Source organism: Peromyscus eremicus, chromosome 8b (assembly GCF_949786415.1).
Source record: "Peromyscus eremicus chromosome 8b, PerEre_H2_v1, whole genome shotgun sequence".
Lineage (NCBI taxonomy): Eukaryota > Metazoa > Chordata > Mammalia > Rodentia > Cricetidae > Peromyscus > Peromyscus eremicus.
This window is the reverse complement of record NC_081424.1, coordinates 43077353-43095887: the sequence shown is the minus strand read 5'-3', so window position 1 is coordinate 43095887 and position 18535 is coordinate 43077353.

Sequence of the window (18535 nt, the reverse complement as noted above, 5' to 3'; positions counted from 1 at the left end):
TCAATCACGGAAAGAGGTAAAAAAGGCTTAGAGTTGGTCCCTGACTACCCTCATGGATATGCAATGGTTAAGACAAAAAAAAAAAAAAAAAAAAAACCTTTCAAAAATATCTCAGGACAGCTCCTTTCTAGTGAAGTTTTGAAAATGAAGGTGGATACCCTTTTAAGCATCATCCATGGTGTATGAATCCTGCCTTTTTTTAATCCTGTGGATATATATGTGTATACATATATGAAGTGTGTGAGTGTGGGCTGGCACACGCCGTAGCGTACATGTGGATGTCAGAGGACCTTAGATATTGCTCCTCACCTTCCACCTTGTTTGGGACAAGGCTTCTTTGCTGTTCACCACTGTGTGAGCTAGGCTAGCAAGCCCAGGGCTTCCCTGGATTCTTGCCTCTGCTCCCCATCTTCATGTTTGAATACTGGGTATCACTTTCTAGGAACTTGACCTCAAGTCTTCACATTGTACATAGAACAAATGCTTTGTGCACTGAGCCATCCAATCTCCCTGGTGCCTACTTTTCTTGTAGATTCTAAAGAAATTGCAAAAGAAAAAAAAATTAGGTGAGATGACTCAGCGGTTAAGAGCACTGGCTACTCTTCCAGAGGGCCTGCGCTCCATTCTCAGCATCCACATGGCAGCTCACAACTGTCTGTAACTCTAGTTCTAGAAGATCTGACACCATCACACAGACATACATGCAAGCAAAACACCCCAATGCACATAAAACAAGAATAAATAAGCCATTAAAAAGTACAGTAGGTATTCTAGATTTTTCTTCCTTAGGAAATACAAAACAGGTCTGTAACTTCAGCCTAGTTACTTCTTCATGATACTTTTCTTCCCCTACTAAATACAAGGGTGCTTATCAAAGAGCAATGGAAATGATTGGGTAGTGAGATCTACAATAGGTTTATTTACAAAGATATCTCTCGCAAATGTATTTCATTTCCAGCAGAAGAAATGAACTACGGTCCAGATCATGACAACTCCCCCCCCCCCCCGCTTTTTTTTTTAAATCTGTTTAAAAGAAAAGAAAGCACAGTATTTTTTTCCACATTCACTTGTGTCCTTCCAGTCCTAAGTATGTTATTCTTCTGGGGATAAAACCTGTACGAATTTTAGAGGTTCAGCCCCAGACTTGACGAAAGGGATTGAGTGATATTTTGTTTTATTTCATTTTTCTTTGCTTTGTGTGCCTTTGCTTTGTTTGCAATTCAATGTCCTCATTGTACATAGGCTGTATGTTTATTTATTGAGCCCTAATCTGGCTGGTCTCCAACCTGAGACCCTTCTGCCTCCACCTACCAAGGGCTTCATTACCAAAGATTACAGCATGCATCACCATGCCCATCTATTTTTCTTTTCTAATTAGAATTAAAGCCCTTGCTTTCTTAACTCTAACTTCTCAGCTTTCTGCTTTACTCCTTTACTGACACAACCCAACAAGTAACTAAGAGCATTAATGTTGTGTCTGGAATTGGTGATTGGGTTTAAGGTGAAAAAATAAATTGCTTTTCGGGGGCTTCTTTGACATCCATCTGTAGAAGCACAGAATTGATAGAATGAAGGCATATTAAAGGGGTTTCTTAGGTTGACTTACACAGTAAGGTCTTGACAGTCATGCAGTGGCCATCTCATACTAAAGAGGCTGAGAATCCAGTGGTTGCTCTTTCCAAGAGGGAATACTGGAGGACTCCTGGAGAGTGGCTGGTCTCCAGCCTGTGTTGGAAGCCAAGGGAGGCTGGTTCTAAGATTGATGAAGGGGGGCAGCAGAAGTTGTATACAAGAGTGAAAGCAAACAGCCCAGTTTCCCTCTTCCCTCCCACTTTTATCTGCCTGCCACCAGCAGTCGCTGTTCACGTTAGGGTGTGTATTCCCACTTTAAATAATCTGATCAAGAAGACCTCTTTCACGAGACCCAATGATGTGCCTTTTGGTTGATTCTACTCAAGTTGACAGCTGTGTATTGCCATCACAATCCCTGATCTTGACTTTTATTTTTATTTAGAAGCATAGGAAGTGCTTTATATAATTTCCATAGAAACATGAAAAACACAAAATGTAAATAGACATGATGCCATGTGGTTAGAGATAATTTGGTTTATATACATACCATGGAGGCTTGTCACAAAGGTGGGTCTCAGTAGTTCCTTGTCATCTGGGATCTGTCACTGTTCTTTTCCAGTACAGGTGAAAAAGAAACTCTTGGCCTCCCAGGAAATGTGACCCCTCACTCCTGCAATCTGAAAGTGGACCTCTTCCCAAAACACTCCGTCTCCTCAATGGCCAGCCTCCTCCAACTAAGCCAAGTTTTCAAGGTGGCTCCTGGATGGTGGGGGAAGGGGGGGAGTCACAACTTTCACAGCACTGCTCCCACACTAATACACTGTCATTCAAATCTAAACATTTCCAGAGCTCACTTCACTGATTTTTAGACCTACAGATTGCATTCTGAACAAAGAAATGCAGTTACTCTCAACCATAAGTAAGCAGCTCCATGAGCCAGGCAGAAGACTTGGAAAGAAGGTACTTGTTGCAGACGCCTGAGAACCTGAGTGCAGATCCCCAGAACCCACATGAAAAAAGCCTGGTGAGGTGTCATGTGCCTGTAACTGCAAAGCTATGGGACGTGAGAATAGAGGGGAGTCCCAGGGCCTCTCTACCTAGTCAGTCTAGCAGAAACAACAAGATTCAGATTCACTGAGACACTCTGTCTCAAAATAGTAAAATAAAGAAGCAACTAAAGAAAGTATCCTCTGGCCTCCACGTCCGCTTGCATGGGCAAGTGCACCTGCACACACATGTATACACATATGCACACACACAAACACATAATCAATTCTATTACACTTGCATCTTCTTCATCAGTCAAAATGAAACCCATGTTAAAAAATTGTTTGGCCATAGTTAATATTACAAGAAAATAGAGTGCCTGATGGAATCAAATAAGCCTTGGGAGGAAGCAAGTCTGTTCCAGTGGTGTGCTGGGAAAATAAAGCAGAGAAGGTGGAAAAATAGTAACACTTCTCGGAAACTGGATCCTGGTGGACAGAGGGCACTGATAAAAGATGATCTCACTGAAGACAGGTTCTCTTAGCTTGTGCCTCATGGCCCATCTCATTATCTGTGCTGGAAACAAGCAAAGTGCTTTCAGAGATATTTAACCACTTGCCATCAAATTTCTCTTCCAACTCTCAGAAATGTAAGCCTCAGTCACAGAGCATGTAAGGATCACAGAATCAAAAAAATTAATTTATGAAATAAGGTCCATTCCCATCATTTGCAAAAAGAACTTTCTCGGCGTGGTCCCTGTAACATGTTTTACTGGACCTTACTCATCAATGTCTCTTATCAGGTAACTTTACATTTGTTTCATTTCTTTCCCTTGAAGTTGTGTGACGTTAATAATGTCTGCTGATTCTAATCTATCAAGAAGCCCATTTTCCCCACATTCCTAAATATCAGCCTGCAACCAGAGTTTCATTGATCTACAAAAGGCTGAGTAAAACAAAGAAATGATGTACTCATTCAATATATTACTATTGAGCTTTTATTAGGTGCCAGGTAAACAGAGTTAATGCTCAACTGTCACAAATGTGCTTAACTTTAAAAACTTATGAATTCTGATTTTATGTTCTTTTCCTATTTAAGGCATTAAAATACAGCAATATAAAATTTAAAAAATGTTTCTTTTAACATGCTTGTTTGATAAAAAATAAAATCTTGTCAGCCTCATGCTGGTCCTTAAATGAATTTTTGCAATTTTACTGCTCCATGAAATCCCAAAAGGCTATACCCCAATCCTGTCCCTTCTTCCAGGACTATCTATTTATCATTGTAGATCTAGCAACTCAATCTTTAGCCTCCAATTTATGCTGATTGAATAAATCATTCCTGAATGCATGAGTTGATGGATAGTTGGAGGAATAGAGTCCATCTCTGGAAAGATTTACTAACTAAAAAGACCCAAAGTTGTGATAGGTAAGAACATATTAGGCATAAAACTATACAGGAATTATGAAAGGGACAGAGGATGTCTTAAGAGTAGAGACAGGAATAAGAAAATAGAAGTAAGGACTATGGAGTGGAAAAGGGGGGACTAACCAGAGAGGAGACAGGGGTGCAGAACTGCCAGGACTCATCCCCGGCAGTGGACAGGTCCCAGTAGAGGATGTAAGGAGTTGGCAAGGGAAGACGGTGAGCCAAGCCATGGTGGTGGTGAGAATCTTGCAGCCTGACTGACTAGCAGCCAGAGTGTTCCTTTATTTATCCAGAACTCAGCAGGAATACATTCATGTTGTTCCAAAACATAGATCCTATCATTTTTGGTTTTGGACACCTGTTTCACTCCCTTTTGCATATCTTTTAGTCATCATTGATAAACCATGACAGACCAGAGTTATCTTTCACAATCATTTTCCCTCAAGTTTAATCATCATTGAAAAACAGTTATCTTTTATAACCATTTTTACTCATTAACCCCATAACCCAGTTTTTAAGAGTCTAGAAGCATATGATAGCCTGTTCTCAGTCTGGTAGCTCTGGTTGCTTCAAGGATGTTAGACCAAAACAAAATCTTCAAGCCAGCCTGGGCATATTGCCATGTCCCAAGCAGTGTATTATTAACTCTTAATAATGAGAGTGCCCAAGAAAAAGTCTCAGGCCAAAGCTGCTACAGTTATTATTTAAATTCTGGCATAATATGATGTTTTTATTTTATATCTTTATAGAATTTGTTTATATGTCTAATCCTTGCATTCCTTTGTTCTTTGGTCATATGACATCACAATGACTCTGCATGTGCTAACTTTTCAAAGAAAGAGAGGTCCTGACATCTCATTCTTTTATCGTCTTTCCATTCCACTCTTTGCTCATCAATTTAAGTCTCAGTATAGGGCAGAGATAACCTCAGCTAATCTAACTTTGTTGCTGTATATGCCATGCAATTGCCTGAGTGTTTGCAATCTGAACTGTGATCAACTCCTCTAGCCCACCGAATCTTGTAGATCTTTTTAGGTTTACTTTGTTTTGAGTATCTTGTTTCTGAGTACGTACAGAAACAGTTATTTCAAGAATGTCTCATAGTCTCACAAAGAGACCTCTGGCTTCTTGATGTGTGTCACAACCTCTAGGCATAAGGAAGACCTTCAAGTAGATAAGGATATTGCCCTAAAAGCAGGAGGTGTAGTATGTTCAGGACTTTCCTGGGGAAGCTTAGAAGCAGCATTTCTGGGATAGGGCATAAATGATTCATAAGAAATTTCCCATTAATGCAATATCTTCAAATTGTACAAATATTAAAAGTGCCGCAAGTATGCAACAGGTGGAGATGAAAACCAAAGGTGGCATGGCAGCCATCATGTGGTTCAGCTCTGCTGGATCTTTGTCAAGCAGCTGTGCTGGCTTTATGACTTCTGCCATTCCCATCAGATATGGCTGTGCCACAGAACAGTTGGTGGGAACAGCTGAGAACAAACTACAATGACATCTATGTATGAAAACCCATCGCTTTATAGGCTAACCTAAGAAATCAATTTCTAAAAAGACTCAACATTGTACTAAGTCATGAAACTAAGAGGCGTCAGATATATGCCTGGATGAAGTGTCATCCAGGAGTAACAATGTCAGTATTGCTGATTATCCTACACTGTCACTAATTGGAGCATTTGGTATATGTTCACTTATTTATATCCAAAAGTCATCTCTAAAGAACCTAGTTTTGAACCTTGTTTCACAAATAGGGGCATGAATCCCAGAGAGTAGAACTGTTAGCTTAAAGGAGGAGCCTCGCAGCTAGCTCTCACTGATGGCATCGGCTGCCCCTCTTTCCCAGGAAGAACCATAAGAAAATAAACAAAGAAAGGACTCTAGGCAAGTTGCCCGGTGCTTTCAAGCCTCACACTCAAACCTCACTCTTATGTTATTTGTGCAGTGAATTCAAACAGAACTACCATTCTATATCCATTACAATGCCAAGCAAGGCTTATTTTCAAACTTTCATCTATTGTGTTTTGCTAAACAAGTGTTTCCATACACAGTCTGTCCTCTGCAGGGCATGGCATTGTGTTCTGCTCACAGTAGGCACTCAAGAGTGTCTGTGCATTCAATTAAATTGCTACAGTGTTGCTAAGATTTCAATCTTGCAGGTGCGTAGTGCCAACCCACGCAGCTGAAGTAATTGAACATGGGGTCAAGCCGAGGGATGGCTCCTGACTTAAAGAAGCATCTTGAGGGCTTAAAATAAAAATGCACAGAAATCACTAGAGCTTCTGAAGACTCAATCAATTATGTCAGGAGAACCAGGGGAAGACACCACCTCCAAGAAAACCTCGAGTGAATCCTCATTGGGCAGCGCTTTGCTGATGCATCAAAAGCACAAGATTAACAGCACATACCCTGTGGCTGCTCAGAGTTACACAAATTATTGCCATGACAACTATTTCTTCAGCAATCGAATTATGAAAACTGCGTTTTCCCTCCTGGGAGACAGAAGAAGGCTTATCATTTGCTACCAGGAGTGTAATAGTTACCCCTCAGCAGTGACTGCAAGTAGGAACCTCTCTAGCAATGCAGGCACACCCCACCTACAAAAGGGGGGCACCAGAAGAACGTGGAAAGGAAGTTTAAGAAGGACTCTTACCCTGGGAACACGTACATAAATGATACTGGGGTTCTACACTTACCCACAGATATCTATGTAATCTACACGATAGAGAAAATGCTCTGTGTGGGGGAGGGGGATGAGAAAGTTGTGTGTCTAATAATAATCAAGCAATAAAAGTGGATAATAAGACATCTTCAGAAAAAGAACCTCTTGGTGGTATTCTAGGCTTCCAGGCTGACAGGGCAGCTTGATTACTCTGTCAAAGAGCATCACCAGACACCTGCTGTCAGGCTCTCTCTGATACTGCCTCACTGACTTCCTCCTTTTCTTCCTCTTCCTCTGCCTCTTCCTCCTCCTCTTCCACTTCCTCTTCTTCCTCCTCCTCCTGTCCAAGAGTTTCTGCACTACAGATGGCTGGACAAATAACCTCAACTCAGTTACCCACTCTGCCAATCTCCCCCTTGTTCAATAGCATATCTCAGAACAGTGGGTAGCTACACAAAGAAGGTCAAGCCTGCCCCCATGGAGCAGTAGAGTTGTGCTTGGTGTTAATCTCAACTAAAATTTCCAGAAGCAAATATGGTTGTTCTCTGGGTGTAGACTCTCCTCATCTCATGAAGGAGTTATATCTTGACAAACCCATTTTAAATTACAGACTATCACAAGTGTAAAATGCATTTCTACATAAACCTGTTATCTATCATGGCTTAGCAACGCAGCTCAACATAGAGAATTGGTAGCTTCCCCTCCGGGTCTGGTCATGGACTGGGTTCTGAGAGCTGCAGCTCATGGCCCTAGGGCAGGGAGAGAAGAGAGAGAGGGAAAAGAGGAGGAAGGGAATGGAAGCCTGAAAGGAGCAGGGAGAAAGACAGAATCACAGGCAACACTGTGAAGTCATATACGGAAAACACTGGATGTGTGTCTCTCACGTCCCTTTGTAAAGTCAAATCGTCATTTGTTGAACCATCTTAAGGCTGGAGTCTTGTGGGTTTTTGTTTTTTGTTTGTTTTTTTTTTAACTCTGTTTCCACAGCTGGATGATGTTAGGGACACATTTGTCCTGATCACATCTGTGTCTCCATCTCCCCGCAGGCTGTGCTCAATGTTTTAAATATTTTGAAATCAACCTCTTCTTCTGGATTTAAAAAAAAAAAATGTTATCTTTATGTGATCCTTAAACCATGCGTTGGTTTGAGAGTATTACCTCAGAAATGTAACAAGTATGATGAAGAGGGTTTTCCTAATATGTCTGATAAGGAAAGAGGGGAGATTGCCCATGGTAGAGTTAGTGCTGGAGAAAGAAGTGGGCCAGTGCCTCCTCTTTGCAAAGCATGGAGGGGTGGGATGAGGACATGACACACACACACACACACACACAGACACACACACACACACACACACACACACACACGCACCCAGCCTGCTAAATAGACTGTGGCAGGAACAGCTTAGTGCAGCTCACTGGGGTAGCACAGAGTGCGGCCCTGGAGGAATGCAGCGGAGTACAGCTGGAGGTTCACTCTGAGCTCACACACAGCTAGAAGAGACGGCGACTCAGAAAATGTCATTTCAGTGTGTCTCTCATGAACTTGACTGATTTAGTTTGGTCGGCCTAAGTTTTCTTTTTCTTCATTCTTTTATTGTCGTGTCCCTTCTGTATACTATTTCCTGAGATAAGTCCCTGAGATGCCAGACGAACAAGACAAACACTGCTGAAAACGGGCGATGAGGAAACTGGACCGACTATTATGAGACCGTGTCAGAGTCTGGTGCTAAAGCCGCAATGAAGAGGTCGTGCAGGGCCTTGCCGAGGGTCAGGAGGAAAGCAGAGTGGGATTCTGGGCTGAAGGGTTTGCAGCAGGCATGTAACAAAGGAGTCTGTCTCTCCAGAAGGAGGGAGGACCGGAGGGAGGGAAGAGTATGTGACAGAGAATGTCTAGTAGGCAACACGCATGTGCAAAGAGATGTCTACAGATCCCTCTGTCTGGAGGAAAGAATGCAGGCTAGGAGCTAGCAGCCATGAGCCAGAAAAGGAAAAGTGTAAGGTAGGCCCTCCAGAGTCTCACAGTCACGACTTCAAAATTCCTTAAGGCTAATGACTTCCCAATTTTTTTCAAACACTCACAGCATGCTTCAGAAGGTTCGGTCTCAGGGCTCAGCATAGGAGGTACCAAAGGCACACCTTTTCAAGGGATCTCCAGAGCTCCCTTCTCTAATCTCAGCACATAGCCTAAGATCCCCTTGGAACTTCAAGACCTTTGAAATTGACATCTGTGTACAGGGCTGATCTAGCAGAGCAGTGTCCAAAAATCAAAGACTTGAGAGGCATGTGGCTGAGTGAGGTTTCCACTTGTGGCTTTAGTTTTGGCTTTGAGATTGCTCTGATGAAGTGGGTGGTACCATGGCAGAACAGTCATGTTAGTTAATAAGATGTTGTATAAGGCTGACTACACTAATTCTGTCTTATCCACAGTTCTGTTTTCCATAGCTTTGTTATCCACTTTCAAAAATACTAGGGGCTAGAGAGATGGCTCAGCCACATAGTGGCTCACAACAACCCGTAATGCCTGTTCCAATGGATCCAACAGGCACATATGTGGTACACATACATGTGTGGAGGCAAAATATCCATATAAAGTAAAATAAATTTAACTTTTTAAAACATTAAATTCCAAAACACTAAATGAAAACATCCAGAAGTTAATAATTCACAATTTTTTTCCTTTTCTTTTCTTTTTTCTTTCTTTTCTTTTTTGTTTTGTTTTGTTTTGTTTTCGAGACAGAGTTTCTCTGTGTAGTTTTGGCACCTGTCCTGGATCTCGCTCTGTAGACCAGGCTGGCCTTGAACTCACAGAGATCCACCTGGCTCTGCCTCTTGAGTGCTGGGATTGAAGGAGTGCACCACCACCATGGCCAGGCAATAATTCACAAATTTTAAACTGTGAATATTGCAATGCTCTGCGTCATGCTGCCCATCATATGAACCATCCCTATGACTAGTTAATCAGTGCAGTATATGCTACCTACCTGTGAGCCACTTAAAACCTGTCCCAGGAAACTCTTCAACTGCAGTGGGTTTTGGGGACTTGTGTTCACTGAACACTAATTTAACCATGACCTCAAAGCAAGAGAGATACAAGGGAGGGCACCAGGAAGAACTGATGAACTCTCGGGCTATGTAGCAACTCCAGTTCACAGAGGCAAAGACTTGGATTAGGCTGGTTCTCCTACAGATGAGCAGCGCCACTGTGTCCTGATGCAGAAGCTGGCTTTTGGCCTCCTCACCAGTGTTGCAGATCACAACCTGGCAGGAAGAGAGAAATCCGAACAGGAGAAATAGAGAACTCTTGATCTAGAAAGACGCCAAAGATAGGGACAGAGACAAGTCAAGGTTTTCATAAGTATGAAGCTTCGACTCTCTGCGGGGTTTCTTTCTTAAAAGAAAAAAAAATGCAGAGATATAAATACAGATTAGATGGGGGAAGTTCATTCAGAAGGAAAAATTATATTATAATAAACTAGCTTTTGAAGGCATTTTAAAACAACGCCAAGTCACATCCATAGCGTTTATTTCTCAACTGACCCTCAATGCTGTGTAATATGGTTTCAGCTGTGTGTTCTTCACACAATTCTTTGCATGAAAACTGTGTTTTCCATGGCTGTAGAAACCCAAGACTTTATTCTGTCGTGGCAAAATAAAATAGAGCTTTGGTATACAACTGTCATTAGTTATTATTGAAAGTGTAGAAAGGTCTCTTTATCTTTACAACCCCTTTCGGTAAAATCATTTAACTTTTCGGAATTCTCAAGTTCAGAAAATTTTCTATCAATTTTCAAGATTTCAAGTCACTACAAGTTTCCCTTTGGAGTAATCAACATTTTAAAGTTTTTATATGCATATGTATGTGTGTCTGTGTAAGTGTATGCCACTTATGTGTGGGTACCCAAAAAGACCAAAGGACAGTGCCAGTTCCCCTGGCATGGGAATTGCAGGTGGTTGTGGGCCATCTGACATGGGTGCTGGGAACCAAACCCAAGTCCTCTGAAAGAGCAACATTTCCAGCCCCAAAATAATGTGGCCAACTTTCTTTTTTCTTTTATTAAATGTTTTCATTTATTTTACATACGAACCACAGTTTCCTCTCCCTCTTCTCTTCCTGCTCCCTCCCCCAACCTCCAGTCCACCACTCCTCCTCCTCCACTCAGAAAGGGGCAGGCCTCCCGTGGGAGTCAACCTTCATTCTAATATGTGACACCGGTTGACCAGGTTGCCATCAATGTCTTCTTTGTGCTTCGTAAAAGGCACTTGATCATCAAAGTCACTATTCTATATCAGAACAGCAAAAAATTCAGATCTTTTTTTCAATGTATCCATGAGTCACTTATCTTCATTAATTGGATTATTAAGCAGTCTAAGAACATATTCATTACTGCTATTTATTACTTTCATACAGAGAGAATTTTTAGCTTAAAAGTAATGAAAAGTCATTCAATGGGGTTTCAGCTAATTACATCTGATGTTGACACGACAGTAAAACAGTGGCTCCTGGGTCCAGTTTTATGCCTTTCTCACCATTTCATTCTGGTCAACTGTTTGCAACATTGAGTTACATTTATTTTTTTCATTCTCACATTTTCTCCAAGGGGGTCATATAAAAATAAATCAAATTCAATGATCTAGTCATTAATTCTCATGACTTGAATCATTATCATTTTTTTAAGAATATCATTTCTCATTGTGCTCTCTGAAGAACAAATCTCTTTCATTTAGAAAATCTGCAAGCATATAACTTCCATTTTGAACCCTTAAAAAATACTAAACATTGGTGAAAAAGATCCTACTGGTTTCTCTTTTCTGTTCTTCAAAGCATATGATTTAAAAAAAACATTTTTACTCTACTGAAATATATACTGTGTGTGTGTGTGTGTGCAGACCTCCTGTTTTGAGGCCATTGTGAAATCCAATAAGTGTCTGATGAGGACAAGCACCACATGTGTTAAAAAGCATATGTTTGTGTGTGTGTGTGTGGGGGGGGTGTCAGTCTTCTTCAGTTGCTCACAACCATGTTCTATGATACAGGGTCTTCCATAGGGACCTGGGGCTCACTAATCACTAGGCTGGTCAGCCAGTGAGCCCCAGGGATCCACTGGTCTCTATCTTCTCGATGGGGTTACAAGCAGGCCCCACCATGCCTGACTTTTTATGTTGGTAATGAGAACGGAACTCAGTCCCTTAAGCTTGCAAGGCAAGGACATTACCAGCTGAGTGATTTCCCCAGAACACATACCTTCTTGTCCACAAGTCCTCTCATTTTCAATAAAATAGGCTCTCACAGCAATATCAATATTGTTCCTTTTCACTTCTATTATAACAACTTGAAAACCATTTCTATTGCCCATTATATGTTTGGTTAAATTCTTTTGCAAATATTATTTGCATGGCTTGGGGAGAAACAATTTTCTTTGATTAAATAGTGATGAAGGAAATTCACCAGCACGAATGTGGTACTTATCAAAGTCAACTAATTTCTGCCCAGAAGTTGTCGAAATTCCTACAAATATGGGTGACATAAAAATCATATTTTTCTTTGCTATTCTCTTTCTTCTTCTTCCTTGTTTTTGTTTCTAGTTTGAAAGTTTATCAATCTCTTTACCTTCTCCACTGATATCATCTGCTCACATTCTTTTTTGTTTTGTTGTATCTATAGTTGTTGTTACTCCTTTTCTTATTTCGATCCTCACCCTGTATAGCTTATTTGTGCTAAGTTCTTTCTTGCCAAAATTCTCTTTCTATTAGATGTCTGGCTTTTGTTAGAAAATTCTCTCCCATTGTATCTGGATCATCACATAATTAACAAGTCCAGATAACAGTGTGCAGCATTAAGATGGCATTAATGCACATGAAAAATCAATTCACATTTATGTTCAGTTTTAGGTCATGTTGCAGTAAGTTATAGTTGTGTAATAATGACATCCTAGTATTGGCATATTAATGAATATTGGAGCCTTTCTGTCACTGGAGATTTGCTGTGTTGAAGCTTATTTTGCATGGCAGTTCATCTGGAACCCCCAAACTATTTCCAGACAATTTCTTAGATGCGCTAAGATGAAAAGTAATATATATGCCTTATATTATATATAATATATGTTATATATAGGGGGGATGGAATATGTGGTTTCACTCACAAAAGCACTAGCCTGTACAGAACTGTTATGCAGTGTTCTACAAATATGCAGGAATCTTACAAATAATACTTTTAAGATTTTCATAGGTGATCTTTAAGTAACTGTATGTGTCCACAAGTGTATTCCTTACAGATAATGTCTTAACTAGATGTCAGTAAGGATTACATCTATATGAAATATATAAATATCAGGAGAATGTCCCTCAGACTGACTTCTGGCTTCACCCCTCATCTCTCCTCCAGGATGCTGATATTTCTGGTGTGTCTCTTAGGCTATGCTTACATCACATTCTACCTCTGGTCCTGCGCTATTGTTTAACAATGCTTTTAGCATCCTGGGAGGACCTGTGGAAACCAGCCTTTCTTTCAGACAGCTAGCAACACCTTCAGGTACAAAAGACATCAAGCATGACCTCAATAAATAGCTTCTCAGTTCAGCTTCCACCTACCATGAGGTCCAAGATGCCACAAGGTCCTGAAGCCACCTAAAATGGGAAGAAATCCGAGTACATGGTAGTCTCAGTTGATCATGGGTAAAATGTTTTGTATTTGGAGAATTTGCACAAACATGTGACAATGTGAATTACTAGGGCCCTCTCAATTGTTATAAAAGTAAAACGATGGACAAGTTCAATAGAAGGATGGCAGACGCCAAGTATCCTACAGGAAGTATGGCCTGATTTCTGGGAAAGACGGGGGTATCTGTGACCTAACATCAATGATCCTAGTGGGATCTTTTGCAAATGAGATGCCACGATGTAAATTCTAATAGAGTTTGAGTAAATCCACTTCCAGACAGAGGAATGTAAAGACACCAGAATTAGAAGGCAAAGGATTCATGTCCTGGCTAACATATACCCCAGAGGAAACAGACCAACTAATGGGCCTGAGGAGGCTGAACTCTCTGCATGGAAACTTACCCTCACCTCATGAGCCACGAAAGCTACATGGAAACTGACTTTCAGGGACATCAATAACTTGCACAGTTCCGTTCTTTCTGTCATCTGGAGAGGTCACACTTAAATCACCCTTGCTATCATTTTCTAATTGAGTGGGAACACCCTACTCCCCAGAAATGGCCAGTTTACCACTAACAAGACCAGAGGTGGCTGCAGGGTAAATCACTACACAGTTAAGAAATGTAACACATCTTGCATGCCCAGATTTGAGTGTGCACTTGCACATTCACAAATATCATAGTCTCCGTTTTATGTGGGATATTGGCTATTCCCTCACTAGGCAGAGAAGTTAAAATAACAAGCACATTTTTATCAGTAAAGATGTGATACTGAGAGAAGTATGGAGGACAACACTTTTATTGAGAGTAATTCAATAGACAGCCCATGTTATCCCTAAGGTATTCATTCATAGTTTTCTTTTTTTGCCAGTACTGCAACAATGTCTGGCTCCCAGTTCTATAGTTACATCTTTTCTTCACATTGGCACCACAAAATCAGAACAGAATATTTTTGAGAAGAGAACAGTACACTGCTTTGTGCTCGAGTTTCTCCATAGTCTTCTACTGCACAGCAGCCAGACACCCAGGAGGCATCTTGTGCCTCCGGAAACTTTCTGGACCCAATCAGCACAACCAACACTATGCCTCTCATTTCCCGCCAACACTCAGAACAGCAAGCATGGCATTCACAGCCCTTTTAAAGAACGTTAAAGTTCTGTTTCCGAAACCGCTGTCTGAGAAACCATCAGTTCTCAGACGAAGACCCCACTGCGCTGAGCTCCTAGTGCTGAATAAAACACACATTATGCAGCAGTTGGCCAATCTGAAATGTGACATAGGCTGAGGGATTCCAACACACGTGTGGTCTTTTCGACCTGTGACTGGTATGCTGCTGTGAATAGAGGTAACATCAGGGAAAGCAAAAGTTGGGAGATGGAAAAATGCCGCAGTACGTTCCCTGCCAGACCAATCTCCTGGAGGAAAAACAAATGCTAAGTGTCTGAGTTAAAATAAATGGTACATAAAACATGATGTCAGTAATAACTATTTTGAGATGTAAGCCGTGGTTCTCTTCTGCCACAGGGCAAACGTGTGTCCATTTTTCATTCAGATTAAAAGAAAATCTGAGCATTCTACCATAATTTAAAGGCCAGTGACACCGTAATCTTTTCATCTCCCAGGGAGACCTATCTGTAGCACTTCTGAGAGGTCTACCTACTGACAAATGTTTTAGCCACTCTTAAGTCTATAATGGTATACTGCATAAATGGGGGTGTGGAATGAATATGAATTCCCGGCCTGTGCATGCTCTCACCTGGTGGTATAGACTCCCAGACAGGAGGACTGTGGGATTGAGGTCAGCTGGGCTACATAGTGAATTTTAAGCTATCATGAACTATATTATGAACCATAGCTCCCAAAAAATCAATAAATATAAAGAAATAAAGAAATAAAGTGAATTTAAAAAGCAGGTAAGGTCTCCTAGCTTGCTTTCTGATGATGAGAGTTCTCTATTCTTCAGGGATCTTTCTGGGGACAATGGTTTAACACAGTTGCACTGAAAAGCTGAATTATCTGATTTCACAGTTCTTAGGATGCATACTTTCTCCTAATCTTTCTAAAAAATCAAGACAAATTAGACATTCAATACATTCATCCAGAAGCTGTCATTTGTGCCATAGTTTTGTGAGGGGAAAGTGTGATGCTTTGGTTATTCTGATAGAAACAAGAAAGCACAAATACATTGCCTGCTATGCCAAGGAAGTCTCAAGGTCAGAGCCTGGGACCAGCAAAGGCTAATGGGTTCTGCCCTTGCTCCTCTTTGGCTGCTCTCCTATACGCTAATTCTGGGGCTACAGACGACTCACAGTGAGTCCCTCTAATCTACGATGTTCAGTTCCCCAGCAGGACACTTCACCCTGGCCAGGAAGGTGGAGATCAGGTAGAAGAAACACGTGGAATCTTTTTATGGACCAAAACAGGAGATCACATCACATGTGTGAACATTCATTGGCAAGACTCTGTCACATGACCATATCTCCGTGCAAGAAAGGCTGGGTGCTATGGTTTTCATCGGAAACGTTCGCCCACCCACTTCTGTTCCTCCACTTCTGGTGCCATTTTGAAGGCTGGTGAGTCTTTAGCAAGTGGGTCTCGGTTGGTGGAACTAGGTCACTGAGGAAGAGCCTTTACAGACTAGACTAACAGAACAGCCTGACACCTGGATCTGGCTACTTTCTGTGTCTGAGCTGCCACTGTGTGAGAAAGCTTGCACTACTTGCTCTTGCTGCCGTGAACTCTGACATGCCTTCACTGCCCCAGTGGACTGAAATCATCCTGAGAGCAGGAGCCAAGATACACCTTTCTTCCTACATTAGTTACTATTTTTGTTGTAGTTACCAACTGCCTGGGGAAAAAAAGCAACTGAAGATAGGAAAGATTTATTTGATTTACAGTTTGAGGGGACACAGTCCATCATGGCAGAGAAGGTTAGTAGCCGCAGGAGGAGGAGCCGGTCACGCTGGATCTCCAGGAAGGAAGAAGAGGAGGGCAGACAGGAAGCAGAGGCAGACTATAAAAATCCAAGGCTGCCTCCAGGGATTCACTTCCCCCATTGAGGCTCCACCTCCTAAAGGTTCCACAATCTTCCCACACATCACCACCAGATGGGGACCTGTTGCTTTAAACACACGACCCTGGGCTGGAGAGATGGAGAAGTGGTTAAGAGTGTCATCTTCCAGAAGGCCCACATTTGGGTCCTAGCACCCACACCGGATATCTCAACCACCTTTGTAACTCCGGCTCTGGGAGCTCGATCCCCTCTGGCTTCTACTGGCAGTCACACTCACACGCAAATACACACACATGTGCACAGAACTAACATCATTTTTAAACACATGTGAGTCTATGGGGGACATTTCAAACATTCAAACCACAAAAAAAAACATTCTGCTCCTGGCTCTGTAAGCTGATAGTCATATCATAGTACAAAATGCATTCATTCCAACCTCAAATGTCTCTATATTCCTTCACAATTCAAGCCTGTAGTTTAAAAAAAAGTACAGTCACCTCTGTTCTTCTGAAATTTGAAGCAATTTCTTAATATGAGCCTTATAAAATAAAAAAGTAAATTATATATTTGCAGAAGCAAATTACATACATAAAGTGGCATAGAAAAAAATATTTTCATTTTAAAATGCAGGAATGGGGTGGGGGTGGGTAGCAAAGAAAGATTAGAACAAAGCAAAGCTGAAACCTAGTAGAGCAAAAGCCAAATCCTAAAGCTTCATGTCTTGCATCTGGGATTCCTGATAGAATTCTTTAAGTTCCAACATGCTTGAGTAGTCCAGACCCTTCAGCTTCCGCACCTGCAGCACACAGCCTCTCTCTTAGACTGGCTACACCCTGCGCACTAAAACTTCTTTAGTAGATAACACATAGCCCCAGCTCTCCAAAATCCTGGTGTCTCCATTGCAACTTAAGCTTCATACAATGGCCTCTGGAATTCTTTGCCAAAATTTGACACTACCACACATTGCTTGGCCTCAGCAGCTTTCTGGAATTTCAGTACAATCCTCCATGACCCTCACTATTGCATCTTTCATCAAAATTAGTACCAGGTGGAATATGCCACCAAGTTCTTCTTCCAGCTTGAGACATAGCCTGCCCCCCTTGAACCACAGTTACATTAACCTCTCTGTGTTTTGACTCCAGACAAACAAACCATAGATGGTTGTTTCCAGCAGGAAACCCCTTCAGAAGCGATCTCACTTTAGACTCTTACTTTCCAATGAATTTTTATTTTCACAAGAGTGAGCCTTCAGTGGGTGAGGTCTTGCCATCAAGGCACCTTTCCCAATGTTCTAGTGCAAAGAAAGAAGTTCGCTTTAGTGGCGTGAATATCTTAACAACTACAACTGCTTTCCTAGTGCTTGCCTTTTCTGTAACTGTAAACTCACTTCTTTCCCTACCAAACAGCATAATTTTTATCATTCTGCTACTTCTTCAGAGAACTCTCTCTCACTGGAGACCTGGGCAAGAGCACTCAGCAGTAACCACAGCAAAGCTAGAATGTTGTCCCGTGTTGAGATTCCCCCCACAAAACAAAACAACTATTTTTTAATTAACCCTCATGGAAGTTCTTGGGAACAAGGAGAATGTAGTCATAGTTTGTCCCAGAACTGTCCTCTAGCCCAGTTCTTTATAGAGCCCTTGTTCCAAGCAGGAAAAAAGTTAGGACATAAAGGTAAAATGTGGACCACTGAGCATGTGGAAAGGAGAAGGAAGAGGGCAGAAAACAAAGGGTAATAGGGAGAATGATTGATCAAAGGACATTAAATGTCACAACCAATCTCTTACTGCTGTGGGATGTTCTGTATGGCAAATGTGTTGCTGATTGGTCAATAAATAAAACACTGATTGGCCATTGGCTAGGCAGGAAGTATAGGCGGGACAAGGAGGAGAATAAAGCTGGGAAGTGGAAGGCTGAGAGAGAGACACTGCCAGCTGCCATGATGACAAACAGCATGTGAAGATGCCAGTAAGCCATGAGCCACATGGCAAGGTATAGATTTATGGAAATGGATTAATTTAAGATGTAAGAACACTTAGCAAGAAGCCTGGTACGGCCATACAGTTTGTAAGCAATATAAGTCTCTGTGTTTACTTGGTTGGGTCTGAGCGGCTGTGGGACTGGCAGGTGAGAGAGATTTGTCCTGACTGTGGGCCAGGCAGGAAAACTTTAGCTACGTCTCACTTTACTCAATTAATATACATTATAAAA